The sequence below is a fragment of the Triticum dicoccoides genome, chromosome 2B (genome assembly GCF_002162155.2).
Source record: "Triticum dicoccoides isolate Atlit2015 ecotype Zavitan chromosome 2B, WEW_v2.0, whole genome shotgun sequence".
Lineage (NCBI taxonomy): Eukaryota > Viridiplantae > Streptophyta > Magnoliopsida > Poales > Poaceae > Triticum > Triticum dicoccoides.
Genome location: NC_041383.1, coordinates 111,935,289 through 111,941,408, shown reverse-complemented (window position 1 = coordinate 111,941,408; position 6,120 = coordinate 111,935,289). Strand labels below are relative to the sequence as shown.

At 44.2% G+C, this 6,120-nt stretch overlaps 2 long non-coding RNA genes across 2 annotated transcripts in view; both read right to left on the bottom strand.

Annotated features, from left to right (window-relative positions):
- The window catches only part of LOC119362441, a 3,230-nt gene extending 2,017 nt beyond the window's left edge, over window positions 1-1,213 (bottom strand). Inside the window, exon 1 of the long non-coding RNA XR_005173409.1 lies at window positions 836-1,213. This is a non-coding gene — a long non-coding RNA (uncharacterized LOC119362441). The remainder of the gene's footprint in view (window positions 1-835) is intronic.
- A 2,851-nt stretch (window positions 1,214-4,064) lies between these two features.
- On the bottom strand, window positions 4,065-5,967 carry LOC119367285. Its single transcript, XR_005176252.1, has 3 exons — window positions 5,921-5,967; window positions 4,987-5,037; window positions 4,065-4,422 (listed from the first exon to the last, which is right to left on the bottom strand). It is a non-coding gene; the product is annotated as an uncharacterized LOC119367285 (long non-coding RNA).
- Window positions 5,968-6,120: the final 153 nt, after the last annotated feature.

The following is a 6,120-nucleotide window of genomic DNA, read 5'->3' as shown; positions in this document are numbered from 1 at the left end:
CATGTTAGAGCACACAATATGCATGAAAGGAGGTAATTAGAGATGACCAATTGACCATGTCATCAGTTAACAAATTGACCATGCCGATAAACACAATATGAGGAAAATATGTCATTTTTCACACAGTGACACAAAAGAATCAGATATGACAAGTTCGCACAAATCTGGGCATTGTGGTTAGTAAATTTTGGTGCTGCAACAAAAAAGACCACCCCTAATGACTGGGGAAAATTTCAGTCAACCAACTTGGACACACTGAACATATACCTAACCAAAACAAGGGTCCATGGCGAGTGTGCTATGAAGTCGGGTTCGGCTTGCACTGCCAGCATGAGTGAGATGTGTGCGGGCGGTGTGGCTTCAAACACAGAGAAGCCATAGGCGCCTGCGCGGCTCGCCGGTGTGGGGTGACTAGGACGCTGAGCTGCGGGCATGCCACATACATCCACTCCAATCGCCGGTTGTGAGCAGAGATGGAGGTCTGCAATTCAAAAATTAGGATAAGCTATCAGGTCATCGACGACCGACGCCCAGCACTGACGGGGTCCTCTGCGAGGCAGACAACTTCATGGACGAGGCGACTTTTCTTTCTGAAATCGCTCTATCTGACGGTGGAATGGACCTAATCGACGATAATACACCTGCGACCCTCCGCCAGTGCTCTGCTCCTACCATGGAGCAGAGCTCCTGCGGCTTGCAACCAGATAGCAAAACCTTTACACCGATTAAGCCACAAGAAATCAAATTACACCATCAGATTGGGATCGATGAATTTGAGCAATTTTTGGACCAATACATGAGAGACCACAACACAATGTTCAGGAGCAATACGAACCTGGGGCGCAGCTACCCTAGGCAGGATGGCTGTACTTCTGTGCTTGCTCTGCTTAATCCACCTGTAGGTTGAAGTCGAAGTTGCTCGTTGCAGCAGATGATTCCTTCGACCTACCCGCCGAATCGACGCCGTTGTCCCCATCGCACACTCCGGCCGGTCGACTCCGTCGTCCCCAACCTCCACGACCTCCAATCGCCCGCCCGCCTGCTGAATCTCCGTCAACCCGCCCACTAGGCCAATCGACTGCGATGCACATCAGCGACCAGTGGATTGGAGGGATCCCATCAGATTGATTAGGGTGGATTTGGAGGTTGAAGAGGATAAGTGGAGAGATGGCGGCGTGGTTGAGGAGAAGTGGAGAGAGGGCGGCGTGGCGAAGTATACATTACGGAGGGATTTTTTTTCTCAATAATAATAGCGCTGGCGCGCTATATCTTTGGCGGCAAATGGAAAACAGGAGCGCCAAATGTTAAAAAAATTACCTCCCAATAAAATGTGGGAAACTTAATTTGGAAAAAGCATATTTATTTATGTTATATACACAACCAAACAGAACAGGGCCATTCGTCGCTTGATCTATTATTAATTTCTGCATAAATTATGAAATGATTTTTCCTAAAAAATTAAAATTCCATTGTATCATTTTGTGCAATGTGATTCTTGTGTATAAAGGCATCTCCAGCACTGACCCCTAAACAAACATTGTACTTGTCCGCGGAGATACGGTTGTCAGTCATCCGCGCACACATGTGGCTGTCCTGACCTGCCGCACCCCAGTGGTCGTCCGTGTCATCGTTGTCGTTGGAGTAGCCCTTCCAGCAATGACAGGGCGGGGAGGGGGGGAGGGGGGATGGGCAATCATGTCCGGCCGCCGTCTGGTGCTCGCAGAGGAGCCGCTCCACTTCTGCCGCCAGGGTGGTGAGCGAACACTCGTGGGCACATGCCTCCACGAGGTCGGGCTCCGCACAGAACTAGGTTGGTGCCTCGTCGGACATGGCAAACACGGAGCGACGGCCCCAACGATTTGCCGTTCCCGCCTACCTGGTCGCCCTCTTCTTGGTTAACACTCGCAACGGCCATTGAGGTAGTGGAGGAGGCGACTGCATGCCTTTGCGATCGCAGTCAACACCTCCTCCTTGACGGCCGTGATGCGCCAATCGTGGCGGCTTTGTGGATCGACTGTAACATTGTGTGGGGGACTGCTGCTCTGCCTTGACGCGGCAAAGAAACAGCGATGACGGCTCTTGCTTAATGCACTCGGTAGCGCGACGACAAGGGCGGCTCCTCCTTCACGTGTGCTGGTGGTGGCGCCGGACCATGACCCCAGAGTGACCACTCCATCATCAGCTCCATCTAACGGGCGTACTCAGCGTCCGTGATGCAGTGTGCTGTGAACAGCGTTGTAACCGCACTTAAATAGGCACAACCAGACCAAGTGAAGGAGCGGGAAGCCATGTGAAGTCGGCTTCAATGTGGCGCATCGGCTGGAGTAGGCTTCTCAGGCGGCGCCTGGTTTGCGATCGATTTGTGGGGAAGCGGATAAATGGATTGTCTACCGATGGAAGGTGTACCGTGTTGGATGGCGAATTGCATCAGAACCGTTCACTCTAGACAGGTGTGGGCGATTTAGGTTCGGCCTTGGAGATGCCCTGATATGTGCAATGGGAGGGGTTCAGGCCATATTGCCAATGAGGTGGAGCGGGGCGACACAAAGAGCTAGCTGAAAATGGGAATCAATAAGGTGTCCCTGACCGCATGGTCGCCCTCGACTCACACACGTACATGCCTTCATATGACCATCCAATCACCCTCCTTCCACTAAAACTCTAACAAGTCGGTTTGATTTACAACCATCATCTTCAAAACCGGTCGCATTGCACCCTCAATTTACCACATGGTTTGAAAGATAACAGTTGACTCAATTTTGGGCTGGTCAACCGGTTTTGACTGAGTCAAATCTGACTAGGTAGCCAACTCAGCAGCACACGTACACATAATTGTTATTTCAATTTAGTTTTTTAATATTTTTGGTAAGAACGATTGAAATTTTCTAGAATGCTAGTCATCATATGGTTGTCCTTGTGTCGAAATTCCAAAAGTATTTGGAAACTCTTTTCGGTTCAATTTTTTGGTCAAATAGGGGCTGAATTGGTTTTCAATTTAATTTTTTATTCGCTTTGGACAAAACAATTGAAATTTTCCCATAATACTACTCATCATATGGTTGTCCTTGTGTCAAAATTTCATAATTTTATGTTCACTTTTTTTTGGGTTCATCTCTTGGCCAAACAGGGGCTGAATTGGTTTTTCAATTATATCTTTCAATCGGTTTGGCAAGAACGATTGAAAATTCCCCAGAATACTGATCATCATATGGTTGTCCTTGTGTAAAAATTTCATAATTTTCTGGACACTTTGTTTTTTGGTTCAAATTCTAGTCCAAATTTTGGCTGAAAATGAAGAATGACTGATTCTCTCAAACGGTGACTCCAAATTTGATGAAAATTTCACAGAATACTAGTAATCATATGGTTGTCCTTGTGTCAAAATTTCATCAAATCCTGGACACTATTCTTTTGTTCAAAATTTGGCAGCTGGATCAACAACAAAGAACATCTTTGATTATGTGCATGTCGATCACCATTGACTTTCCTTCTACACATACCTTTAAGTCATAATGCTATGTACAACAGCCGAGAAACAATATGGACAATGATACACTCACCACAAAAATGAACAGAAGGAAACTTAATGTTGAACACATAAGACGGTGTAGGCATGCTAAACATGGACTAAGCCATATTTTCCAGCAAGACAAGGACCATGGCAGCATGAACTTCAAGATAAGTCCAGCTACCATCATCACAGACGGTGAGATTACTGTTGGAGATAGATTCTTGGAAACAGCCATTCCTAACTTCCACTAGATTCTTGGAAACAACATGCAAAGCATAAAAAATAATGTAACCTTGTCTAGTGTCTTGCACAATTCACAACCAAGTACACTTGGGTTGTGCCCTGAAGTAGTACGAAAAAAAGACAGCAACCATAAACTTTATAAATCATTCTGACAGTGTGCTCCTAAACTACTACTAAAACCATAACTAAAATTGCATCTGCATGCAAAGAACCACACCAGCAAAGAGCTTCCACCAATAGTTCAGCCTGAATTGTTCTGAATGCTGAATTTCCTGCTGGCCGCCTGCGAAGAACCAAAAGCACAATGCTCTAATCTGTTTCATCTGATGATTCTTCATCACCCATGTCAAAAAGGTCACGAGGCCTGACTTCCACTACTACATTCCATAATTCAGCTTTTGGATCTTGAACATAGAAAACCTGCTGCACTTGGGAAGAAAATACAAAAGGATCATCCTCTAACTGATCTCCTGTGTGTATTTCCCGAGACTTGTTCACAAGAATGAACCCAAACTCATCCTCTAGCTTTATTTCGGCAATTTACACAAGGACAGATAATTCTATCACCAGCTGGAACATCATGGAATGCAAAAGACAGAAATTGCCCGACACCATCTTTGTAAGCAACACTAGTTCTTGGTTGACTCATCCAACCTCGATCCATCGCCCTTTGATATGTCAAAGTAATGAAAGAAAAAAAACATGTCGGCGTATAATTTTACATGTGTTATTTAAGAGATGAAAGTTGGCTTAAATCTTTTTGCAAGAAAAGCATGGAATGCATACATGTTGCAATTGAAAGATTTGATCCTACCATATTTCATTAACCTTGCATTCAAAAACTTAAAAGGAAAGGTGGCATTGGTAGGTTTTAACTAGCATGCAAAGACGCCACTCAGTTCAATACAATTGCACATGCTGCCATCTTTCTCCTCCTAATACCAACTCCGGCTACATCGAAAGGAAACACACACACACACACGACATGAACAAACAAAAATATAAAACAAGACACATGAATGATATTATGTATGCAGGGCCTTTAATTATCTAGAAAAACTTTTTCTTTCCAATCGCTGTAGGGACTTCTTTCCTTCTGCAAAAGTACTAATATTGTTGACTATGTAAGTATCTAAACTGAGCATAAAAACCATATAATATGGTACTTTCTTTTACTCTGTCTTTCATTCGTAGAGAGGGAAATGTTTGTGCACATCTGTGTGCAAAGCTACCTCCTCATACTGGAGAGTGCGGCGTTTGGATGCTCCAGTTCAGCTAGCCACCTGTATTCCAATTGATTGCTGTCGTCAATCTGAGTAATAGAAGCTAGCTCTACTGATTGTCAAAAACGGTACTTGTTTGAACTTCTATATTATGTTTTGGCCCTTAAAAGTTTCATGATTCAGTTTAGAGGAGATAAGCAGTTCAGATCAGAGGAGATGAAAAGCTCGGTGCTTTGTGTGTTATATTTGGTTCAGTTCAAACTAGATCAGTGGTCAAATTTCATTCTTAGATTAGTAATTTTGTTGGTAGTCATTTCTTGTGGAGTTGATTCCCTAGGGCCATAAACTAACTGGTTGTGCTCAGGCTTGGATAAGTTGACACGAGCACGACTTCTTCAATTCTACACTCCATGGTTCAGAGAACGACAATCCTGAATGGGCTAGCTGTACCAAAATGAAGACTGAGCATACACCGAATTCTCTCTAGCCTTCAAAATATTCAATAAACATCAATCTGTAGCAATTCACAGGCGTACTTGCTAGTTACATACTACAGACTAACCTTATCCTTTTTCCTTTTTTATATTAATTCCAAATTTAAGCTTTCTCAGTATGATAATTCTAATGACAAGTTTGTTTAATTATCTATCTACAAGCAAAACTCGGGTGGTGGAAGTACAAATTGCAATTTGGACTAAATAAAGAATCTGATAAGACATCGTTGAACAAGAAACAATGAACACATGTGATTATCTAATACCAGATTGAAAGTTAAGACTAATTTAACACCCTAACACATCAACAAAAATATTAACCATTGACTGCTGCATTATACCATTAGTGTCAGATGCAGACATGAACATCGACTATAGGCTGTCCTGATTTTCGAACTTTTATGGTGGTTTCTGAAATTAAACAAGGGAATCGATTGATTACCACTTACTCGGCTATGTGTTAGACGAGAAGCTACCGGCGACGTTGCTGAAATTATTGAACCCGACGCATGTACAACATTGCCGACGGTGGGGCAATAGATTAAGCCCCGCTGCGGTGGAGATTCGCGGCGGGGAAGGGGGGCTAGGCTGCTCACGGATGCAGGAGGTGCTGGCACGGCGGCGCCATAGTCGGAGGAATGGCAGCCCG